Here is a 27,225-nt window from a genome sequence, read left to right on the forward strand (position 1 = left end):
GGTGTAATTCAATAATGTGGCTGTAATTGAGTGATGTCGACTCAGTGTAATTTGTAATGTTTTACTAGTAAATTATCTCACTTTTTCCCTGCAAAAATGGTATCTGTGATTCAGTGTGATAAGGTGTTTTAAAGGCTGACACATGCTACTAATATACAAATCGTTAATTGATGGAAACGTTAATAGTCACATCAGTTAAGAATTAGCTGGTTCTTCATATACTATTAACCTTTTAAAAATAACAAGCTTTTGCTTCAAATCTGCAAATGTTTTGGGTGTGACTCACATCCACAGATACTACTCCAGACCTCTCCAGAGAGCTGCTCTCCTTCCTTCACTGTTCCCCTACCAGGTCCCCATGTTGGCACCTCTGAGCTGAAGAAAAGGCCTCTCTGCTGGAGGCCAAATGCCTCCTCTGCCATGTTCCTGTCAGTGAGTGACCGACTGTCCCTCAAGGAGCAGCTACAGCCCCTCTTCTAAAGATAAAGAAATAAACAAAACCCTTCCTTCTCAGACCCACAGGTAGAATCACTCTTCTAAGCCTCCACTGCCACCCCAGTTACTATCATGCCAATGCCACCTTTGGACCCTTCGCAGATGCCAGTTTCTGGCCACTGACCACAGTTAAAAGCCCACACATTCTTAGGGCTCAATGACTGGCCTCCTCAAGAACTTTACCTATGTCTTATTAAAGCATAGCCCGTGTGCGTTCTGACATTGCTACACTTTTTCATTTCTTGTGCTATGTTTGTATCTCTTGTTCCCACAGGGACTATACCACCAGCATAAGATTATTTCAAAATCTACTAGCAAGCAGATAGTACTTCATATTTGAAGGAAGAATTAATGAATGAGAAGAATAATGGTTGAGTGGCTGGATGAAAATGCTGTGTGTTTTCCTTTCTTGCACCTGTCCTCCCTATCAGAGCAATCTTTTTCTCATGTAGACATGCAACATCTGTGAAGATAGAGGGGGGAATACCACCTGACACGGGACAGGGAGGTTCAAGTCTCAGATGAAATAAAATGAATTTCTTCTACTGCTGTTTAGAATTGCCCTCAGACTGCCCTAGAGGGAATTCAGTTCTGAAGCTCATGGTGTCTTCTTATAACCCCTGCTGTTTATCTACTGACCTTCATCAAGTTCCTGTCATGTCAGTCACTGGCACAATATTGGGGGACAGAAGCCAAGGATATTAAGGACCAAGTGTCCTGTAGTCTCTTTGCTGATCTGCATGTATGAGTGCAGCTCCACATCCATGCTATGCTGGAGGCCTCTAGAGAGACTCAAACAGAGATGCTATCCTTGGGGAGATCAAGGCCTAGTTGGAAAAGAACAAATAAAGAGATGCTGTCCAGGACTGGGCATGTTATTTGGAGTATAAAGTACTTGCTACACAAATGTGAGGACCAGAGTTTGAATCCCTAGCACCCATGTAAAGCAGTACCATGTAAAGCAGCACATCTGTAATCCTCTTATTTCTTGTTCTTTTGATAAGATGTAAAGAGAGATAGGAGAGGTTATGAGAGTCTATGGTGCCATTACCTTGGCATACGTAGCAGTATACAACAAATAAACCCTTTCTGAAATAAGGAGAAAGCACAGACCACTACCTGAGGTTGTCTTCTGACCAACACACATGCTCCATGGCATATATGGATACACATGTACACACACACACACACACACACACACACACACACACACACATGACAAAAGGGCCCTCTATGTACTGGAGGTGTTTCAGTGAGAAACAGACTTGGGTTGGAGAGATTTTACATAGGCCTCTCATGAATAGACTGCATTTGGAGCAATAACAAAAAGAACACTGGCTTACAAAACAACGACCTTTCCCTCTTGGTTCAACAGATCTCTGTCAGATCCTATGTGAGGGATTGGAATTCTGTAATATGTAAATCCACACCCACTGTCACCTGAACTTCCATTTAATATTGGAAACAGACGAAAGCAAAGAAGCCATGATGCTAAGGTGATGCATGTGCGGGAGGAACATGGAGCAGAGTAAGAGGCCAAGCTAGCGGGAGTGCTCCCTACAAAAGGTTCTTAGGGGAGGACTTCTCATGGCAATGACTTCAAACTATGCAGAGAGTGAGGGAGCCATACGGAGTCCCATCAAGATAGCATTCTAGCAGTGGGAACAGCTGACTTGTGCACAGAGGAGCACTGAGCCACATCAATTTCGAGTGAAGTCCTTACACATATTCTTGCATGTCTTGAATTTTGGAAAATAAGTCTTACTATGAAGCTCAGGCTGTCCTAGAACTCAGTATGTAACCCACACTAGCCTTGAACTAATAATCCTTCTGCCTTAGCCTACCAAGTGTATACAGGATTATATCACCATGCTCAGATCTCTTAATAGTTCTGATAGGCCTTTGAAAGTTTATAGTTATTTAAATAGGATTAGGTAAGTTCCAGATATGTGCTGAAACAGGTGCATGCCACCTGAGACGTGCACACTAGACATTTGTTGGCTTATACTTGCATTGAAAGGTGTGATTGAACCTGCACCTAATCCCCAGGCAGTATAAAAATAAACAACCTGTTTGGGTAATAGTAGACTGATGTGTATGGGAAATTCAGTCACTACACAGCTCTAGGTGACATAGATATGATGAGCTTCCTGAGACCATTGACACAACATACATCTCCATACTGATATTTCCATTCTGTTTACCTAAACAATATTATTTATTATGTTAAATTGATATTGCTAATTTGAACTTGGTTCTGACATTTTGATTGCATTTAATTTGTAACTATGCTCTTGCTTAATATTTATCTAAGAATTGTACATATTAAGTCATACCTGATTTTTAAAAGTTTAAATAGTGTTCCGTTCAGAAAGTCTTTTCCTGTGCTGATGAGGTCCAGGCTATCCCAACTTTCTCTTATGTCATATTCAGTGTATGAGGTTTTATGTGGACATCTTTGATCCTCTGGGACTTACATTTCATGAAGGATGCTAAGTATGGAATTATTCGTATTCTTTTACATGCAGCCATCCAGTTTGGGCAACACCATCTGTAGAAGTTGTTGTCTTTTATATACACACACACACACACACACACACACACACACACACACACAGTCAGGTGTCCATAGATGTGTGGATTTATATCTGGGTCTTCAATTCTAGTCCATCTATCAACATGTCTGTTTTTGTGCCAATACCATCCTGTCTGTTTTTAATTACAACAGCTCAATCATACAACTTGAGTTCAGGGATAGTGATATATCCAACAGTTCTTTCATTACTCAGGGTTGCCTTAGCAGCACAGACACAAAGAAGAACAATTAATAGATGGGACATCATAGAACTGAAAAGCTTCTGCACAGTAAATGAGATGTATTTTGAACAAAGTGGCAGCCAGCAGAATGGGAGAAGATTTTTACCAACTACATATCTGATAAAGGGCTAATATCCAAAATATAAAAAGAACTCAAAAAACTAGATACCAAGAAAACAAATAACCCAATTAAAAATGAAATACAAATCTAAACATAGAATTCTCAATATAGGAAACTCAAATGGCTGAAAAATGTATTTAAAGCAATGTAACTACCCAAGAGTACTCTGGACTCTCTCTCTCTCTCTCTCTCTCTCTCTCTCTCTCTCTCACACACACACACACACACACACACACACAAACACACACACACAGACTCAAATATGCCTTGACTATCTCAAAAAGCTGGACAGTTTTAATCCTTCCTGCTGCCAGCAAACACTTCTATTCAGTACCCCTGAGTTAACATGGTTTAAAATTTATATTTCATCTCTACTACCTCAAACACAATTAGGGAAGTGCCTCTTGTGACCACTTTCTGTGATTCTCATGTGTCAGCGTGCCTTTAGGTCTGGTGTTTCTTCTTTGCCATTATGGCAATCTCTCATCCCTTCCTCTCTCCTGGTTCCTAGCCCACACTAATCTCCAAGTCACAATATCTGCCCATCTATTGGCCATTGGCTCTTTACTGAACAATCAAAAACCAATTGGGTATAAGGACCTTCAGCATTTGTTTAGACATGTAGATTCCCAATTTGGGGGTACAGAATAATTCATAGCATCAGAACCAACCTCCAACATACACTTGTATATGGATATTAGCTGTGAAGTCAGTGATAGTCAAGCTACAATCCATAGAACCATGGAGGATAGATATCGAGTAAATGAGTAGGGGCAGAAACTCCCTGGGAAAGGGAAATAGAATAGTTATAAATGGATGGGGCAGGGTGCTGGAAAAGGAAGGTCAAGTGGGAAAGGGGGGTTGTGAGACAGGATATGGGCAAAGACAGCTAAGGAAGAGGCAATCTAAATGAAACTAGAGTCCCAACTGGCCATTTCTTGTCACCAAATGAAGCTTCCAGTGATAGGATTGGATTACATCTAATTGAGTTGTCGGCCAAAGGAGCCTGATGGGAATCCCTAAACTAGCCACACTATTGTCAGGACTATAGTTTGCTCTCTATAAACTGGCAATCAGGTCACATTGCTGAAGACAACATTAGCACAACTTATTGAACATAGAGATGCACAGCTGGCGCCTACTTAGACCCTTCATCCCTACATTCCAGTGTTTTTGGTACAGGAAAGTAATCTGCATGTTATGAAAGGAGAAATGAAAACACCAACCCTTTACTTACAAAAGTCTACTACCTGTAAGATATGCTAGGGCAGTGGTCGAATAAAACTTGTAGGAGTAACCGACCAATAATTGAGTTGACTTAACGACTGCTCCACAAGATGGAACCCATTCCTGACAGAGCTTAAGTGATCAAGAATCTGAGACTTGATAGCCCAGGTACCTATGGTAAACTCAAATAACATTGGTCTCAAAAGAAGAATATATATGTGATAAAGTGGTCCTTAATGACATTCTGCTATACTTATAGATCAGTGCCTTATTCAGCCATCATCAGAGTCACTTCCTACTGCAGTAGATGTGAACAAATATAGAGATCCACAGCTTGGCATCACACAGAGAGTTAGAGACCTGGGAACACCCCACCTTAAATGGGAGGTCTTCATTGAATCCCTTCCCTCAGAGCTCAGGGAACCCCATGGAGCAGGATGGGGAAAGAAGCAGAGGGTATGGCAGACACCCAGTCTTATATGAACATTCAGAGACAGAAGCATCAAGCACGGGGTCGGCACCAGGTCCTCGGTTGTAGCTCTTATGGCTTCCAGTTCAGTGTTCTTCTATTATGGCTTCCAGTTCAGTGTTTTTAGGGGATTCCTGAGTGTGTAAACAAGGTCTCTGATTCTTATCCCTTCTCTTGGGCTCTTTTCTTTCTGTTGGTTTGTCTTGTACAATTTTAATAAGATCATTTTTCTCTTATCTTATTATATTTGATTTTGTTATTTCTTTTTAAAAAAATTAAACGAATAAATGAATGAGAGTAAATATTAACAACTGTCACTTATACCTGCTACAAGACGGAAAATCAGTTTTCTCCGATGGAGTAACACTAGATATGTCAACTACTTTAGGGTAGGCCTCATGTTCAGAAGTAGTTGACCAACATACAATGGACTTCACAGTTTTCTTATGTGCTTTTATTTGTTTACAATTTTGTGCTGTGTTTTTTTGGGGGGGAGGGTTGTTTGGTTTTCTTTTTATTTGATGTTTTATTTTGTTTTCTTGGTTTGGGGAAGTGGTTGTTGTATTGGGTTATCATCATATTTGGAGATGTCTCATCAGGTAGTGTTTGCCATACAAACATAAAGACCTGAGTTCAGATCTCTAGGACCCACACTAAAAATCTGGTCATACATACTCCAGTTTGAAACTCAAACAGTGATTGCCACATTCATTGAGAGACTATGTCTCAAAAGTCAAGATGAAGAGCAATCAGGGACACCCACACACATGCACACACCCACACAATGATTGCCACATTCATTGAGAGACTGTGTCTCAAAAGTCAAGATGAAGAGCAATCAAGGACACCCACACACATGCACACACCATGTGCACACTTATGTACACACACACACACACACACAGACATACACACATGCCCACACATGCATACATGGGCACACATATACATGCCTTTACATGGGCACACACACACACACACACACACACATATACCAAATCCATCTCAACATAGTTTACTTTCAAAGAATGGTTTCCTCTCACAGCTCTAGACTGAAAAAAAAAATGGTGATAAAAATGTGATCAAGAATTAGGTCAACTCTAAGTTTTGGGAAAGGCTTTTGGGTCAGAGAACTTAAACCTAATGGTAGTCTGTAAAAAACAGTGGTAGCTGAAGAATAACTCCCCACAGAACTCAGCCTCAGCAAGTTCTTTGATATTATAGACAAATATAAACATGAAATGTCTATGCTTTGAGGCTGTTGGAAGGACTTACTTATACATAAGCCTCACGTGCCTTTCAGAGTTAGCCTGGCATTCACTGAGAAGCACGTTTCGTTTCACTTTTTATTAATGTTGCTAAGTTTGTATGTATATGTGGATGTGGGTGGTCGTGAGCTTGTCACAGTGTACATACTCACATGGACATGACAGATTCCATCCTGGACACAGAAAACAAAAGTCATGCCTGAATGGCCCAAAGGGAGAGAGAAGGCTTTGCTTTCCTCAGACAATGAAAGCTATTTTGTTCAATGAAGCTGTTTATCCCCCCCCCCAACAGAAAATAGTGAAACACCTTGAATACCTTTAAAATGAAGAGAGTCAGCTAATTGGGGGAGCCCTACTTGTACTTATTTTTAAAGAATCTCTATATGTTTTATCCTGCTTTTAAAATTATCCAATCAAAGGAACATGTACATTTGTAAACAAACACACATTCTCCTTGAAGTTGGATGATACACAGACTTTAAATGTTTCAAGGGATTTTTGAGTCCATCGACCTGTTTCAAACAAGACAATCAATGGTTGTATTGGAAGCAAGGAGATATTAGCTGTCAGCTGTGGAGTGCTGGAGGGGCTGGGTAGCTCTGGCCTTTGCCATAGCTGGAAAGAATGGTGTCTGGCTCCACTTTAAGCAATAGTAAAAATAGACACTGGGGAGATACATCTCTATACCTTGGAAAGGAGTCCTAGCAGCCAAAGGAACACAGCCTTGGATAGGAGCTTCCCACGGTAGCCTGCTGCTCCAACTGGGACCTCTCATCTGTCTGTGCTCTTGATTAGGAGCCATAACACAGTCTGCAAGTCATCACCTCTTCTCCAGGTGCAAGGAAAGTACATGCCCGGGCATAGCCTTGTGGCCCAGGTGTGGGACTAAGAACTCTGGTTTCTTGTTTGATGTTTCGCCTTCAGAATTATGTGAACTTTCTGCAGAACACAACTACTGTCACTGCTGTGTGTGGATAGTTATGTTCTGGATGGAAGGACACTGGCATCAACCACCATTCTTACTTGCTGCCTGCCTCTTTGTCTGTGTAACAGTGGGCGGAACCTCAGCCCTCACCCTCCTCAGCTAACATTTAGACTGGAGGCCATGTTCTCTGGGATCCTAAGAGTCCCCTCCAAATGCTCACATCCCCTTGTTGCTGAATGAGCACTTTCTCCCTCAAGAACATTCATCTCTGAATGTAGCATCCCATCTCCAGGTAACAATCTAATATTCCACTCACATTCTTTAATGGACAATAATTACTCTCACATCAGCCGTCCCATAACCAGATAAAATCTGGATCACACACCAGCCTTACTGTCAGGGGATGAGCTGAAGGTGATGAATTGGTAGAATAGCTTAGAATAGAGCTGAGAGATTCTGAGATTGTAAAGCATTTAGAGACTCCTTGGTACCTTGCCTGGATTCCTCTAGATTCAGTTTATGTGCTTGATGCATGCATAGCTCAAGCTCAGTCAGTGAAGGACCTCTGTGCCCCCTCTCATGGACTTAGACTCTTAGTCACTTGTCCCTACTCACAGCTTCAACTTTTCAAAATACAAGTACATTACAAAATACATATCCAAGGAATTGCATGTATGTCAAAGTCCCACACAAGCTTCCAGAAGCCTAAGACATCTTTTAAATTTATGTAAGCTATTTCTGTATTTTTTCTGTAAACTGCCACTAGTAACAAAAGCTAATATTTCTGAAAGATGGAATGTATATACAAATTCTTTTATTCTGAGAAAGGTCTTGCAATGTAACCTCGACTATCCTTGAATGTGTGTGTGGTCTTCCTGCCTGGACCTCTGGAATGATGAGGTCACATCATGCCCAGCAGTAACTTGTTTAATTTTCACAATGTTCTTATTGGGGAAGCATCACAACCTCCCTTTACACAGGAAACAACCAAAGCCTAGAGAAATCCTTAGGATTAATTGAACATATGGCTCACTGACAGCCAGGATGAGAGTCCCAACAAACTCATTTTGTAACCTGTGTCTGTAACTTCCACAGGACATGTTTCTCTGACAGAGTATTACTATACATGTCATGCCTGTCTGTATAATATACTTTTCTGCCACATTCTTGAAGTTTTTAGTACCAATTTACAAAAATATATGGTCTGCAGGGTAACACGTAGTGTAGTATGCAGTGTGTAGCCTGCAGTGTGTAGGCACATTGTTCTCTATTTAATTAGTCCCTTTTAATAAAAACTTAATACATTTTAAATTTCTCAGTTTTAGCAATGCCATAGTAAACATACATATAATATAGCATAAAACATAACAAACTTGTTAACGTTATGTCAAGTATACTGTTTAGGTATTCAAAAATTCATAGATCAAAAGATTTCAACTTATAGTTGACTATTCTAGGCTGACTATCACAAAGTTTACCAGTGATTTATGCCTGGAGATAAGGATAAAGATAGATACATAGATAGATAGATAGATAGATAGATAGATAGATAGATAGATAGATAGATAGATAGATATATAGATAGATAGATAGATAGATAGATAGATAGATAGATAATTGTGCACAGAAGTTAATATTCTGTTTAAAATAAATTGTAAAAACATGGGCTTTTATAACAAATTCCTGGGGCTCTTTGTGGATTTTCAGACTTACTGGGCTCAACTTAACCAAGGTTAAAATTGGAAAAAATTCAGCACCAATTTAACATGCCTTTCACTCTCCCAGACAACTCAAACCTGACTTCATCCTCTCCAAGGGCTGCCACAGAAGGATGGACCTCATGGAGCCTAGACTGAAACATAAAATAAAAGGAATAAAAGGACTTTTGTAAAAACAAAAATGATGAATCTCCAAGGTCACTTGAGATATTAGAATTATCTCCTATGTCCCCAGGCACAAACTAAAATATCTGCGGCCTGTGAGAGTATAAATTCAGGAAGACCTCAGTCAGATAGAAATGAGCATTCTTGGGTGCGGAAGTGAATTTCTGGGAGCTGGGTAAATTGCCTCAAGGAATGAACCAGGTGGAACTGATTCCATTTAGGAAGGAGTAGGCAGAGTTAATTCCAGATAGTTAGTGTCTCTCAAGCACTGCTACTCAAAGTTCTCCTAGCTAATCCATGGGATACAGTAGCAGCAGCAGTCTGATTATGGAAGATGCTCAGCTTCCCCTCCCAAAAAGGCCCATCCAAGCATTAACTGATACAGTTAGCACACTAACAGAGACATCATCATCTTCCTCAAGAATAGTATTGGGTTAACTAGGCACTGTGCAAATTCTCAAATGAACTATGTGAAGTGGTTCCCTGGTCTCACAGCGGGGAAGACAAGGCCACAAATTAGTAAGTGGTATTACCAGATCTTGAACTATTCAGCATTATATCCAAAGATGCACTCATAACCATTGCATTATATGGGCATAAAACAAAGAAGCACATACCCAGAGAGCACCTGAAGCACAAATGTGGGAAGATAAACAGACAACATGACAGTGGGATTACTGGAGCATAATGGAACATCTGGTTGATTACAGGTCTCTTTCGTCACATTGTCTATATGTGAATTCAAGCATTTAGACCAACATTCATAGTTGCACATGTCTGTGGGAGCCAGAAAGGAACAGTCATGAACCAAGAGGGCCAAGTGTATGCTGAGGGGGTAGTGATGAGTGTCAGGAACCCTGTGGGCTCATAAAGCTCAGAGTGCCAGAACATTGAACTGTTTCAAGAGCTGCAAAGATTTTCATTTTTAATGTAAAATATCTCTATTCCCAGATAAAAAGGCCAATGTTCACAAAACATTTTGAGGCTAAGTCTACAACCTCTAAGATATGTATACCTAAGCAGTACTAGAAAAGGATTTCTGAGTATCCAACTATCTATCCCTCACTCATACCAATATACCTGATCTTCTGTGGGTGGATCAAAGACCTAAAATGCACAGTGAAGAACTAATTCTGCTTCATTTCAACACTTTTAAGTCTATAATACTTAAAAAAAAAAAAGCCTATAAGATTTTAAGGAATGATGAGAGACAGAGACTAAGACACAAACAGAGACAGAAGCAGAGTCAGAGACAGAAACAGACAGAAAGACAGACAGGCAGGCAGGTATGCACACATGTGCGCGCACACACACACACACACACACACACACACACAAGGGGAGGGGAGAATCACAATGTCTTTGTTATTCTCTTCTCTCTCATCATGTATTGAATGCTAATAGAACAGAATAACACTGGCAGCAATTTTATGAGCATGAGGCAACAAGGCTGATATCCAGGCCAATGTACGCACAGTGATGGGGTCAAAACATGCAAAGGGATCCTAGTTAAACAGCTACATCAACAGAGACTGGGGAATCTCCTACACAAAACAGTCCTTGCATTTTCAAACACTAATAGCTGCATTTTCGAATACTTGGTACTGACTCCAACCCAATGAAGGGTTGTTCATTCAGCCTCACTGCAGAGTTCTTTCTGTTTATAGCATCCCTAATGCAGGAAAACTTGAGCAGCATCAAGTTTACGCAGTTAGAGTCTTAACTAGATGTGCGATAAAGCTCCGCCACTTGAGAACACCCACACTCTGCTTCAGAAATTTAAATTATGCTCCTAGCTTTTTTTCAAGATGGATAAAATTCCTTACAATATGATACAAGGACTAAACTGTTCTCTCAGTTGCCAGGCAACTGTATATATGCTGCCTAGAGACCAAATGTATGACCCCTTGACTCTTCCAGAGGGTATGTGTGGGGGGGGAACTCTTTGTCAAAGCTGATATGTTTGAGACAAAGTTTGACACCTCCTAACCAACAAAGGTCAAGGCATAGATCTGGGCTATCCAGCAGTCCTGGGTCATTACCTGCAAGCTTATATCATTCCCAAGCATGCCATCAATTGTAGCTTTTGCAGTCAAAACCAAATGAGGGAGCTCAGACTGTCCCCAGGGTTAACTCCCTGTCCTTTGTCCTGTCTCGTATAGACCAATCTATTGGATTAGAAGTGGAAAAATGGAGCCACAGGAATCATTACCAGGTGACAGCCTTATGTAAACATTATTCCACAGACAAGGAGCTTCCCACTAAAGGATATGATCATCTTGCACAATTCCCCTAGAGGCTTCTACTTCCTGAGATGTTTTAATGTACACATAAGGTAAGAAGAGTTTATGATCTTGTCAGAAGGGAAATCTCTGAGTGCAAACATAGGCAGTATCCCTACCTCACAGAGCTGCAACTCCATTTTTAATACTTTAAACCCATAGCATTATAGACTTGAAAAATCTAAGGAGACCCAAAGTTGAGGAAGTCCAACCCAAAAGAACTGAAGAGATAGCTTCTGAGTGTAATCCCAGAACCCCAGCTTTCACTCCAAGTAAAAAATAATATGCTTAAGTACTCCCCCCCCCCCAGAATATGCCGATCCCCATCATAAATCAAAGTCTCCACACAGACATTCCAGCTGTATCAGTCCATTACAATAAGGTTAGTTTATATGTGAGCTACCGTGTTCTACTCATTCCATGGTAAATTAAAATGGCTTACACACGCACACCCTTAGTCTCTCATTGATCCAATTGGGAGGTCTATGGTTTGGGTCACATATGGCAGTTTTGTGAATTCATTATAGACCTTGATGCCCTTAAAGTTGCCACTTCCCAGTTCCAACAGGGTGGCTGTCCTCAGTGTGGTTGTCAGTGACTAATCAGCCATCACATCTGCTTTCCAACTGACACAAGGACAGAGCCCTGAAAACCTAGCACTTTAAGGATTCTCCTAGCTTCGCCAGCTTGAATACAGAGCCTGAGGTAAAGCTCAAAGGTACACGCCCAGTGAGAATATAGGGAAGGCAACTTCAGGAACCTGGAGCGAAGAAGGTGGGATCTGAAGGAGAGCAGGAACAGTAATCACATGCAAGGTTTTACCTCCCAGGGTCCATGTCATTGACAGAAGAGTTGACAACCCACTAACTCCTGACCCTCCCCAGAAGTCTCAAGTCTCTATCTGTGCCTATGTAAAGGCAGGAAGACCTTGTTCAGCTTTGAGGAAAGTGGGAGACAGAAAAGTAATTAGACAACAAACCATGGGCCTCTGACAGCACAGGCACTGCCATCAAATGATGTCTCAGTGGCATGGCATTTGAAGGCAGGAGCTACTTACTTGAACTAGTCCAGAAAGTTACTCATAAAATTTCTTATGTCTGTACATCAGCAACTCTGAAGGGCCTTTCTAAGCAGAGTTGGATGTTCATGCATAAGGTTTATCACAGTGAGAGGATACAGAAGAAAATCAGTAAGAAAAACTAATATTCAGGGACAGTGCTAAAGGAAAGCAGACACATTCACAGCAGCCTTCTACCAGGACAGTCTTTCAGACAGTTCTTGATCAGTCCAGCAACCCTGTATAACATGTATGACCACCAATGGAGGTGCTCACAGCAGCCTGGATTGGCCATGGTCCTTTTTGGAGTCAGTCACATAAAATCAGAGAATACATATGACTTGGTAGAAGGCTAACCCAGGTCTCCTGGCTACAACCAAGGTGAAAACAGGCCATGTTCCATTCAGAGGTTCTAAGAGACATCAGTTTGTATCCTTGCCCCACAAAGCTGCTGGCATAATTCTGTTGAAAGTACTGTTTCCCTACTACCTGTCACCTGAAAGACTCTCCTGAAGGCTACCTACATTTGGCATCCTCTCCCTTCATCCAGTTCTTTGTCAACTTTTAGGTCGGCAGTGAGAGTGGCTCTGTCAAGTCTGCAACTGGGAAAGGCTCAGGTTTTAAGAGGTCATGTGATCAGGTAGGCCCTGCTGGGTAATCCAACTCATGGTGCACAATCTTAATCAAAACTGGAAAGTCTTTCTTCGCCAAGTCTAATAACATTCTTCCAGCATCTGGTTGCAGATAACTTTATAGAGAGAGGAAATAATTCTGTCTGAATAGTATAATTCATTCCAATGTTGCCGGTTCAGAAACTACACTGGGTACCACTACAAAAGAATTGAAACACTTCTTTACTCTTCTACCGTGCACCCTTAATTTACATTGTTTGACAGCCCACAAAAATCGGTAATGAACAGAGCAACTGAAGTTTTACTTCTTCACTGGGCCCTGTTCCTACTGAAAAAGTAATGAGAAGGGGACAGAAAGGGAGCTGTGGAAGAGCAAATCAACAAGTAAAAGCATTCCAGGGCTGGATAATCAGTTCTCAGATAATCTCACAACTTCTCAGGAGATAGGTGGTGAAATTCTTGATGGAGAGTAAAAAGGTCACAAGCCAAACCTAGATCAAACCTAGTAGAAATTCTATGAAAATTCAACAGGATCTTTCTCTCTCTCTCTCTCTCTCTCTCTCTCTCTCTCTCTCTCTCTCTCTCTGGCTCTCTCTGGCTCTCTCTCTGTCTCTTTCTCTCTCTCTCTCTCTCTCTTTCTCTCTCTCATTCATGTTTCTTTCTTTTTTTGTTTCTTAATGGCAAGGCTTCTCAGAATATTTAGGGGACAAAGAGAAAAACTGTTTCCTTCGTATTCTCTGGGCATACAGAAATGCAATGATAAAGACCGTTCCCTGGCTGCAAGATAGTAAGTCAGTGTGCTCATTGCACAGCACTGTTCCTCCCCAGTGCTGCCTGGGTCACATGACCCTGAGACTGCTGGGATTGGTCTGAGACATGATGTAAACATTGGGCCTATTTTCCCACAGTCCTGGGTGATTCTTATATACAGCAATGATGAAATATCGCTCCAATAGTGCAGCTGATGAAAGTCTTCATGATTTTTAAAGAAGATGTGGCAACTTAACACAGTAGGAAAACAAAACAAAACAAAACTAATATTCTCCCTATTTTAAGTCCTGCCCAGCAAAATAACAGCAATCATTTCAAGAATAAATAGACGCCTGAGGATGTAGGTCAATGGTAGATCGCTTCCTTAGTATGAAAGAAACCCCAGGTTTCATGTTCAGCATTAAAAAAGAAAAATAAAAGGAAGAGGAGGTCTGGTATGGCCACTGGCTAGGACCAGCACCAGCGCAGGTGAGAGCCACATTCATATGCAACCTTATCAACCTGTTCTACCATTATGGCGTGGCTTGAACCTTACATGTTCAAATTCTGCAGAGCGACTAACAGACGATATGCATTCAGGATGTGCTCTAGAACACAATGAAGAATAAAGAAAAAAATATGTCACCTTCCTGTAGATTCTCAGAGAGTTGAGCTTCAAAGTCTGACAGTATACTGTTCTAATCACCTAAGACAAATAGACAAGCAAATGGGAAGTAGGCAAAGTTTTTTGGTGGGTACAATACCAAAAATCTCCTATTAGACTAAAAGCATTTGACATGATCTAACGTTATAGTTTACTTAATAGAGTGTTTGCCTAGCACACACTGAATTCAATACCAGACACTGCGTTAAAATATATGGCATAGTGGTTCTTGCCTGTGATTCTAGCACTTGAGAGGTAAATGCAGGAAAATCAGGAGTTCAGGGGCATCACTGGCTACATAGTGAGTTTGAGGCCAGCCTGGGATACATGAGACTCTGTTTCAAGAGGAAGCAACATCTATTGTCTGTATAAGTGGGTGAATTTGGGCCTAAAAGCAAGGGCTTCACCTGTCAGTGACTCAGGCACCTGTGTGGGAGCAGAGAATGGAAAACTGAGCAGATGTGATGTTGTGACATCAACATGGTGTTCCACAGGAACTGCAATGAACTTTACTGTAAGAATTTTTACTCTGATCACACAGGGTTGACAGGACCAAATTGTTGGGCATCTTAAGCCTATGAGCATCCCTCAGAAAAACCACATGCTGAGGTGATAGCCCATCAGCCAATAGTCTATCATTTAACTCATGATTCTCTTGATCTTGACTACAGGAGACTTGAGAATTGTTCATTGATATACAAATCATTTCTATGAATTGAAATAATGGACTCATAGAGATTTTTGTTCTATTCTTCAGAGAGCCATGAAGTTAAACATCACTCTGGACAAGTTGCTATAGATTCTTTCATTATCATAGGATGTAAACAGTTCTGTTTTATTCCTAACAGTTAATTTCCAGTGCATAATAAGCTCTCAGCAATCCCCTTGAAGAAACTTAAATGAGTCACAGCAATAATTTATGTCTGATATACAATGCCTGAATATAGGACTTCCACAAAAACTCCAAATGAAAAAGAAACTATAATACCAGGCGAGAGCGATGAAGAAAGATCCAAACACTTACACATTATGAGGAAGGTCAACCAAAAGACCCATTTTTTTGTGTGCAAAAACTGTATCCCAAAAGAATGATAAAACATATCCAAAGAGATAGCATACATAAATATTCATTTACATCTCACTTCCCATAAAGAGAATGGGCTAATACAAGTCTTATTTAATGTATTTTGTTATCTATGAAATGTATAGCTATGCAATCACTAAAAATTATGTCCCTAGAGAATTATAGTTTATGGGAAATTACCCTTAAATATGTATGATAGAAAGTAAAACAGTAAGAGGTAAAATAGCATATGAATCCTATGTCTCTGAATATGCTTCTGTATTTGGGATATCACTCTATATAAAATGTAGCTAATAAATATTATGGGATGTTTAAATGGTGTATGCATAAAGAGACAGAGAAAACTATGGCATTCTCCAGAATGTTATTCATAGTGATGACTGGAAAGTAGGATTATGAGAATTTGGATTTTGTTCCTTAAAGCTTTGTATTCTTGAATAAACCCTTGCTGTTCTTCTGTGAGTGTTCAAGTGTGGTAACTGCTGTTAGCAATTTCCCTTGTGCTCAGTATCTCCTGAGACCCAATCTAGGAGCATGGATCTAAGGCCTTGGGTAACACCTCTCTATGTGTTCCAGCCTTTTGGAATAGAGGGCTGATGGAAGAACTAAGGGAAAGTGCTACATTCCTACTGACTGTTGTTTCACCCTTACCTCCTTCTTCACAGAATCTGGCTGTTCAGATACTGAAGACTCGCACCCTTACCCAAAAACAGAAAGCAGGCACTCCCAGGCCCTGGGTTTCCAGCTTTGCTCTAATAGGATGAATATGGTCATTTTATGGCCCATTGATAGAAGCACTTTACAGTTTGGTTTGACATACTGGTCAATCAACTATATAAATAATTGTTAAAGATCTTCTGGAGAAGTTCTATTTTCACTTAAGAAAATAAAGGATAGCAGTTACGATGCCTCCATATTGGTTCTCTGATGCCAGAGAGATCAGACAGACTGAGGTACGCAAATATAACCCGAGACCAACATCGTGGGGGTGTAAGCCCGACAGGCGTTGGCCTGCACCCAGGCCCTGGGCTGATGGGGGGGGGGGGTGCACTGGTGTGCAAACCCGGCCAGGAGGTTGTTTGCCTTGCTGCCGCCATTTGCCTACGGGAAGCCAGAGAGACCTAGCAGGCAAAACCAAACTGACTAACAGGCATAGCCCGAGGCTGACATAGCAGGGGTCTAAGATGGTCAGGCCCTGGACTGCACCCAGGCCCTGGGCTGCTCGGTGGGACATCTGTGTGCCGACCCGGCCAGGAGGTTGTTAGCCCAGCAGACTCTCCCAGCACTCTCAGGGAGCACGTGCACACCGCCAACCTAGCCACCTGACAGACCCAATTAACACTCACAGCTGAGGGGAACTTTGCTAGGACATTGGCCTGCCAGGCTTTTGCCTATACTCAGGGCCCGAGCAGCTAGGCTAGTCTTGTGTGCACCAACCCGGTTGGGAGTTTTGCTGCCCAGCAAAGTGATCAGCACGCAGAAAAGGTCCCTGTAGCATACACCCTTAGCACTCCATGAAGGAGCAAACGGGCACCATCTGGTTCACAGACACAATCTGGGGCAAAGAACACTAGGGCTGCAAGGGCACCCAAGAGGAGGACAGCACATCAGCAATCTGCAACAGGGGAAACCCTGCCTTCCAGTGTTGCAGAAATAGCCCTAGAGCCTCTCAGGAGGCTGAAACACCAGCCAGAGACAAGACCAATTAGCTCCAGAGAACAAGATGGCAAAGGAAAAACACAGGAATGCTACTAACAGAAATCTAGGCAATATGGCAGCATCTGAACCAAACTCTCCAACATCAGCAAGTCCTGGTTATGCCAACAATCAGAGAAACAAGATTTGGATTTAAAATCACTGTTAATGATGCTGCTAGAAAAACACAAAAAGGACATGAATGAATCTCTTAAATAAATACAGGGGAACATGAATAAGATAGAAACCCGTATAATGGAAACACAAAAATCACTTAAAGAAATGCAGGAGAATAAGGCCCAAGAGATAGAAGCCAATAAAGAAGAAAGGCAAAAATAAATAAATAAATAAATAAATAAATAAATAAATAAATAAATAAAAATAAAGAAATGCAGGAGAACTTGAGTCAAGAGGCAGAAGTCATGAAAGAGGAAACACAAAAATCTCTTAAAGAATTACAGGAAAACACAAACAAACAAATGATGGAACTGAGCAAAACCATCCTGGATCTAAAAACAGAAGTAGAAACAACTAAGAAATCACAAAGGGAGACAACTTTGGAGATAGAAAACCTTGAGAAGAAATCAGGGGCCATAGATGCAAATATAAACAACAGAATACAAGAGATGGAAGAAAGAATCTCAGATGCTGAAGATACCATAGAAACCATTGACTCAACTGTCAAAGAAAATGCAAAATGCAAAAGGCTTGTATCCCAGAACATCCAGGAAATCCAGGATACAATGAGAAGACCAAACCTAAGGGTTATAGGTATAGATGAGAGTGAAGATTTACAACAGAAAGGGCCAGCAAATATCTTCAACAAAATTTTGGAAGAAAACTTTCCTACCTTAAAGAGAGAGATGCCTATGAATATACAAGAAGCCTACAGAACTTCAAACAGACTGGACCTGAGCAGAAATACCTCCCATCACATAATAATCAAAACCCCAAATGCACTAAACAAAGAAAGAATATTAAAGGCAATAAGAGAAAAAGGCCAAGTAACATATAAAGGAAAACCTATCAGAATCACACCAGACTTCTCACCAGAGACCATGAAAGCTAGAAGATCCTGGGCAAATCTCATGCAGACTCTAAGAGAACACAAATGTCAGCCAAGACTACTATACCCAGCAAAACTCTCATTCACCATAGATGGAGAAACCAAGGCATTCCATGACAAAACCAAATTTACACAATATCTTTCCACAAACCCAGCTCTGCAAAGAATAATAGGAGGAAAACTCCAATACAAGGAGGGAAACTGCACCCTGGAAAAAGCAAGATAGTTACCTTCCTTCATCAAACCCAAAAGAAGATAACCACTCAAATATAAAAAGAACATCAAAAATGACAGGAAGTAATAATCACTATTCCTTAATATTTCTTAACATCAATGGTCTCAATTCCCCAATAAAAAGACATAGACTAACAGACTGGATAAGGAAACAGGACCCTACAATTTGCTGCATACGGGAAACACACCTCAGTGTCAAAGACAAAAAATACCTTTAAGTAAAAGGCTGGAAGACAATCTTACAAGCCAATGGTCACAGGAAATGAGCAGGAGTAGAACGAGCATTCTAATATCAGAAAAAATTGACTTTCAACCTAAAGTCATCAAAAGAGACACAGAAGGACACTTCTTGCTGATCAAAGGAAAAATCCACCAAGAAGAACTTTCAATTCTGAACATCTATGCACTAAATGCAAGGGCACCCTCATTCGTAAAAGAAACTTTACAAAAGCTCAAAGCACACATTGCACCTAAGACAATAATTGTGGGGGACTTCAACACTCCACTCTCCTCAATGGTCCGATCGGGAAAACAGAAACTAAACAGGGACACAGTAAAACTAATTGAAGCTTTGGACCAATTGGATTTGACTGATATTTATAGAACATTTCACCCTAAAGCAAAAGAATATAACTTTTTCTCAGCACCTCATGGTACCTTCTCCAAAATCGGCCATATAATTGGTCACAAGGCAGACTTCAACAAATATAAGACGATCGAGCTAATTCCATGCCTCCTATCAGATCACTATGGTGTAAGAGTGGTTTTCAATAGCAACAAAAACAACAGAAAGCCCACATACACATGGAGGCTGAATAATACTCTACTCAATGACACCTTGGCCAAAGAAGAAATAAAGAAAGAAATCAGAGACTTTTTAGAATTTAATGAAAATGAAGGCACAACATACCCAAATCTTTGGGACACAATGAAAGCAGTGCTAAGAGGAAAACTCATAGCGCTGAGTGCCTTCAAAGAGAAAATGGAGAGAGCATACACTAGCAGCTTAATGACACACCTGAAAGTCCTGGAACAAAAAGAAGCCAATTCACCCAGGAGGAGTAGAAGGCAGGAAATCATCAAACTCAGGGCTGAAATCAATCAATTGGAAACAAAGAGAACCGTACAAAGAATCAACGAATCCAGGAGCTGGTTCTTTGAGAAAATCAACAAGATAAATAAACCCTTAGCCAGACTGACCAAAGGGCACAGAGAAAGTATCCAAATTAACAAACTTAGAAATGAAAAGGGGAATATAACAACAGAAACTGAGGAAATCCAAAAAAATCATCAGATCCTACTACAAGAGCCTATATTCAAATCCAAAAAATCATCAGATCCTACTACAAGAGCCTATATTCAACACAACTGGAGAATCTGGAGGAAATGGACAATTTCCTTGACAGATACCAAATACCAAAATTAAATCAGGACCAAATAGATCATCTAAACAGTCCCATAACGCCTAAAGAAATAGAAGGAGTCATAGAAAGTCTTCCAACCATAAAAAGCACAGGACCAGATGGTTACAGTGCAGAATTCTATCAGACCTTCAAAGAAGACTTAACACCAATACTCTTCAAATTATTCCACAAAATAGAAACAGAAGGAACACTACCCAATTCCTTCTACGAAGCCACAATTACACTGATACCAAAACCACACAAAGATCCAACAAAGAAAGAGAACTTCAGGCCAATTTCCCTTATGAACATCGATGCAAAAATACTCAATAAAATTCTTGCCAACCGAATCCAAGAACACATCAAAACGATCATCCACCATGATCAAATAGGCTTTATCCCAGGAATGCAGGGTTGGTTCAATATACAGAAATCCATCAATGCAATCCACTACATAAAAAACTCAAAGAAAAAAAACCACATGGTCATTTCATTGGATGCTGAAAAAGCATTTGACAAAATTCAGCATCCTTTCATGCTTAAAGTCTTGGAGAGAACAGGAATTCAAGGCCCATACCTAAACATACTAAAAGCAATATACAGCAAACCGGTAGCCAGCATCAAACTAAATGGAGAAAAACTTGAAGCAATCCCTCTAAAATCAGGGACTAGACAGGGCTGCTCCCTTTCTCCTTATCTTTTCAATATTGTACTTGAGGTACAACATAAGGAGGTCAAAGGGATACAAATTGGAAAGGAAGAAGTCAAACTATCATTATTTGCAGATGACATGATAGTCTACCTAAGTGACCCAAAAAACTCCACTAGAGAACTCCTACAGCTGATAAACAACTTCAGCAAAGTGGCAGGTTATAAAATCAACTCAAACAAATCAGTGGCCTTCCTATACTCAAAGGATAAGCAGGCTGAGAAAGAAATTAGGGAAATGACCCCCCCTTTACAATAGCCACAAACAGTATAAAGTATCTTGGGGTGACTCTTACCAAACATGTGAAAGATCTGTATGACAAGAACTTCAAGACTCTGAAGAAGGAAATGGAAGAAGACCTCAAAAAATGGGAAAACCTCCCATGCTCATGGATCGGTAGAATCAATATAGTTAAAATGGCCATTTTGCCAAAAGCAATATACAGATTCAATGCAATACCCATCAAAATCCCAACTCAATTCTTCACAGAGTTAGAAAGAACAATTATCAAATTCATCTGGAATAACAAAAAACCCAGGATAGATAAAACTACTCTCAGCAACAAAAGAAATTCTGGGGGAATCAGTATCCCTGACCACAAGCAATACTACAGAGCAATAGTGTTAAAAACTGCATGGTATTGGTACAGTGATAGGCAGGCGGATCAATGGAACAGGATTGAAGATCCAGAAATGAACCCACACACCTATGGCCAGCTGATCCTCGACAAAGGGGCTGAAAACATCCAATGGAAAAAAGATAGCCTTTTCAACAAATGGCGCTGGTTCAACTGGAGGTCAGCATGCAGAAGAATTCGAATTGATCCATCTTTGTCTCTTTGTACTAAGCTCAAATCCAAATGGATCAAGGACCACCGCAGAAAGCCAGACACTCTGAAGCTAATAGAAAAAAAACTGGGGAAGACCCTTGAGGACATCAGTACAGGGTGAAAGTTTCTGAACAGAATACCAATAGCTTATGCTCTAAGATCAAGAATTGACAAATGGGACCTCATAAAATTACAAAGTTTCTGTAAGGCAAAGGACACCATCAAAAGGACAAATCGGCAACCAACAAATTGGGAAAAGATCTTCACCATTCCTACATCAGATAGAGGGCTAATATCCAATATATATAAAGAACTCAAGAAGTTAGACTCCACAAAACCAAACAACCCTATTAAAAATGGGGTACAGAGTTAAACAAAGAATTCTCACCTGAAGAACTTCGGATGGCAGAGAAGCATCTTAAAAAATGCTCAACTTCATTAGTCATTAGGGAAATGCAAATCAAAACAACCCTAAGATTTCATCTTACACCAGTCAGAATGGCTAAGATTAAAAATTCAGGAGACAGCAGGTGTTGGCAAAGATGTGGAGAAAGAGGAACACTCCTCCACTGCTGGTGGGGTTGCAAATTGGTACAACTACTCTGGAAATCAGTCTGGCGATTCCTCCGAAAACTGGGCACCTCACTTCCAGAAGATCCTGCTATACCACTCCTGGGCATATACCCAGAAGATTCCCCACCATGTAATAAGGATGCATGCTCTACTATGTTCATAGCAGCCCTATTTATAATTGCCAGATGCTGGAAAGAACCCAGAAGAGTGGATACAAAAAATGTGGTATATCTACACAATGGAGTACTATTCAGCCATTAGAAACAATGAATTCATGAAATTCTTAGGCAAATGGATGGAGCTAGAGAACATCATACTAAATGAGGTAATCCAGACTCAAAAAGTGAATCATGGTATGCACTCACTAATAAGTGGATATTAACCAAGAAAACTGGAATACCCAAAACATAATCCACACATCAAATGAGGTAAAAGTAGAACGGAGGAGTGGCCCCTTTTTCTGGAAAGACTCAGTGAAGCAGTATTCAGCAAAACCAGAACGGGGAAGTGAGAAGGGGTGGGTGGGAGGACAGGGGGAGAGAAGGGAGCTTATGGGACTTTTGGGGAGTGGGGGGCTAGAAAAGGGGAAATCATTTGAAATGTAATAAAAAATATATCAAATACAAAACAGTTAAAAAAAAAAGAAAATAAAGGATATGTACAAGGATGGGTGTTCTTTTTCATTTCTGCCTTCAGACACTTCAATATAGGCATACTTGGCATCACAGTGGCCAGACTGGAGACATGAGGGAGAGTCTATAAAGGAAATAATACCTAAAAGGGTACAGTAAGAAACTACACGTGTCCTGATTCTTGCAGTGAATTCTTCTACGGCCCTTCTACAGTTAACCTCTCAACACTAATAGGCTGAGCTAGATTTCTATGACTCTATCTAAAGACATTCTACCTAACAGTGAAAGCAAATTGCCATGGCCAAGACTGAAAAGTTTCAACAAATAGATACCATCTCTATTTCTTTGCACACATACACACTCACACATATACACACAACCACATACACACATATTCACACACACTCACACAGACTCATACACTCACACACACACATACATACACACTCACACAGACTCATGCACTCATACACACACATACACACACACACACACACACACACACACAGTACACAAATTGCACAATGCATACTCCCTTGTTATCTTGTCATTGAAGGGGGTAATCAGACTTTTGCATTCCTACTAATTCATACAAAAAGGGTCCAGTTTCTCTAATTGCAAAATAAAGTTTTCTAAATGGGAACAAAGAAGTGACTGTGGCATTACATCCTGCATAAAAAATGCTAAGTCTTATTTAGAAATCTAAATCAGAGGCCTCTTCTATCCCTTTTCCCTGAAAGTCTTAAACAACTGGCCAGAGGCCATGCTTTTATAAGAGGTTCCCAAGATCAACAGATCAAGATGGATTGTGTATATGCTCTTAGATCAAAAGAAAGCATCTGCTATTTGAATATTTATGAGCTACATTAACTTTGAGTCTTAATCAAGTAATGAAGACTGACAGGCTCCTTCGCCTATGGAGGTTCTATGTAGTAAAGTACATACTCTTGTAAAAATGACAGTGATACAGATTCAAGTGAGAGGACAATGGCTATATTCATTCCCCACAACCCAACTTCTCTCATATTCTTTTGCATCTGGTTTTAAAGAGGAAAAATAAAAATGCCTGCAATATACTTGATATTTTTTACTTCCATTAATAAATAAAACATAATTTCTAAAGCCTAAGACATTATCTATGATTTTGGTCTAACATGCGAAATAAATAAATAAATAAATAAAAACTGCTTGTGAGCAAGAACTCAAAACCACTCCTGGAACACTGCAAAGAATTCTTGAGTAGTCAAGCCTTCAAGTCTTTGCATATTGGTCCCTGTCTCAGAATATGGCACTCAATAAGAAGGGATAACAGTGTTCCCTGGCCCTGTTCCTATCTATGTGTTATCCTGCTACAGTTCCAGTTAATGGCATGGCTGAAATGACTATCAATTTAAATAATAGAGGCTGAAACAGGCAGCTCTAAGGACAGAATGCTGAGGCTGTTACCATTTATCAACATCACTAGCAGCCAGATCTTCATCCCCTTCTTGAATAGGGTCAAAGTAGTTAAAGTAAAATTGTTAATACCAACTAACAACTAAAGCAAAGCAACTGTTTTTCTTTACTTGACAGTAGACACAGCAAACAAGTTGTGTTACCTAGGCATAGGCTGGTAGATGTAAGGATGTGATTGATATTAACCAACTTTCAGGCTCCAGCAACTTTTTCTCAATGCTTTAATTTTTTTCACTTTTAATTTTTTAAAGGCATGATCAGTGTGTGCCAAATAGAAAAGTAAAAGAGGGAGAGCTCAAAAACCCCTTAAGCCTTGAATACTAAGAGAAAAACTAACCTATGTACCCTGTGGAACCCCTCAGAGGTTTGTGGGACTCAGAAGAGAATGCCACAGTTTTCTTTTTTTGAAAGGATATTCAAGTGATTTAGGGAAGTGAGGCCTCCCTAAATTTAATCTTGCCTTCATTCAGAATGTCTGAAAGGACTCATTGTATGTTCACATCATTGTGTCAGCCTGAACCTGGGCGCTCTCGCCATGACATTGCTCTACCCCACTTGCACCATCCTAGAATGACTAATTTAGTGTTTTAATTTTTTTCAACATTTGTAAATTGAGATATTTCACAAAAAACATTGGAAGCTCCGACTCCATAATCTCCTCTATCATGGTTGTCCCCATGGCATGGGATTCCACTTTGGCTCCATCATACCACACACTTAAGCCTCTGGACTTGAGGTCAAATGTTGATTACATCTTTCTTCTTAATTATGGTGCTGTTTTTAATAAGACTCCAGATGAATATTATACGCTGGTGGGTCTTGATGACAAATGGAAAAAATTAAGTATGATCTAGGAGGACCAAGAATGTCCAGAAAACCATGAAGAAATTAAAATGCTTTGTAGAAGAAAGATTCCTTACCGAATCTCTTTGCTACAGGGAGGAATCCTTTGGTTTCTGAGAGCATTTCAGTGGAAAAGGGGGATGAGGGAGAAGGCTGAGAAAGCTCGCATAGCCTTGTAATATGATAAGGGTGCACATATGTGCAGGTGCACATGCACACATCTGGAAGGACATAAGTGGGTTTGGGGACAAACTTGGGTGGCATTTCTTGAGCACCACTGTCTTTTAGGGCATAGTTTCTTACTGCTTGAATTTCTCACTGCTTAGGCTAGGCTGCCTAACCATTAAGCCCCAGGAATCCACCTGTCTGTCTCCCCAGTGCTGGGATTACCTGAGTGCACAGCCAAACCCACTCTTTTCTTTTTCTTTTATAAATGTGTTTCTTGGGACAGAACTTGGTTCTCATTCATAAAAAGCAAGAACATTACCAACTCATCTACCTAACTCTTGTCTTTCTAACATTTTTAATCTTTGACTAAACATCTTAGAAAAACTATCTTTTAATATAAGTTGAGAGTTAAGTGGAGTCAGTTAAGGAACAATGGTACATTAATTTCCTTCTACACAAACACATGAAGATTTTCACATATTTTTCTAATAAATAATACTTTATGCTTTTGTTTACTCATTTATCAAATGAGTATTTACTTACTGTGTCTGACATCTCTACAGAGAAACACTCAAAGACACAATTTTTCTTCTTTCACATTTTAAGTCAAATAAGGAGATAAGCAAATACTGATGGAAATATAATTTTAACTATGTCAGCAATCACACTTTGCTTAATACTAGCTGTCATCTGCTAAATACTTGCCGTGTGGTAGGAACTGAGCTGAGCTCTTCATGTGACTTTGCATTTAGTTGCTCACTGGCCCCCTCTGTGTCGGGTACTGATGTAATTTGTTTACAGAGGAGAAAAGTCAGTTACAACTTCTGTGGCCACAAGAAAAAGACCTGAGCTTGAAGCATCAGCTGTTCCTCCCATGCCAAACCAACTCATAATCTGCTTCATCCACCCACCTCAGCCACAAGGGAGGCACACCTAAGCTATGTAGAGGGCAGGCCTTTAAATTCTTAATTTGTAAAGAATCGATCAGTCCTGGCAAATAGTACTGGTCAAAGAACAAAGTGAGCTCTCAGAGTGTCAGGTACAGCTGTAAGTGACTGCAAAAAGAACCTGGACTGTACCTCTCAAAACCAGAGAAAAGGAAAAGGGAGATCTTCTCAGAACACATAGGGCACGGGGAAAAAGAGGTGGGTGTTGAAAGGACAAACCGTATACTGGGAACATTTTATCTTCTTGAGGTAAAACCCCATAGAGTAAAACAACACTGGGTTTGTAGAGGTTCAGTAATCAAAGACTACACAAGAAATATGTCATAACATCATGATTTCAGCTGGAAAACTATGACTATACAATCAATACTCCTCCTCTCCACCTAGACCCCCTCTCTACCCTCCCACTATGCCTCTGTAAATACTTCAGTTGAACTTTTGATTATTCCTTTCTTTATTCACTCAAAATCAATTTATTCAGCAAACACAAAGAACATAATACTGATCCACAGGTTTCTGATAGGAAAATCAAGAAGACAAATATGTAAATGCTAACCAGACTTTCAGACAGGTCGAGTGAGGGCAAGCATGTGCATTTTCCAAATCAATTTTAAGACACTGGGTCCTTTGGTTGGTGGATTACTACCACACATCTGGACCATAGCCTCGAACTAACAAGCATTTGTTTAAAGCAAGGATAAACAAAGACATCTCACCTAGACCTCTCACCTAAGAAAAAAGAGATGCAAGGCAAGATGATTGCCTCCTGGGGTAAATCAAAGAGAGTCTCCCAGAGCATGCCTTTTCTCCTGGCTGAGTCTATGAGATATGTACAAGTTTGGAACAGGCTGTAAGTGGGTATGCCAAAGCAGACACAAACACACAAGCATAGAAGCCCACAGAACATCTGGGAAGTAGATCTTCCTAGGGATGTAGGGAAGGTAAAGAAGTAAACAGTAAGAACAATAGTCACAGACGTTACATGATACCACTTTCT

General features: G+C 40.3%; 1 protein-coding gene across 1 annotated transcript in view; it reads right to left on the minus strand.

Annotated features, from left to right (window-relative positions):
• The window catches only part of Fhit (fragile histidine triad diadenosine triphosphatase), a 1,648,302-nt gene that overhangs the window by 1,439,320 nt on the left and 181,757 nt on the right, over positions 1 to 27,225 (minus strand). The window lies entirely within an intron of this gene.

Source organism: Apodemus sylvaticus, chromosome 8 (genome assembly GCF_947179515.1).
Source record: "Apodemus sylvaticus chromosome 8, mApoSyl1.1, whole genome shotgun sequence".
In the NCBI taxonomy this organism is placed as follows: domain Eukaryota; kingdom Metazoa; phylum Chordata; class Mammalia; order Rodentia; family Muridae; genus Apodemus; species Apodemus sylvaticus.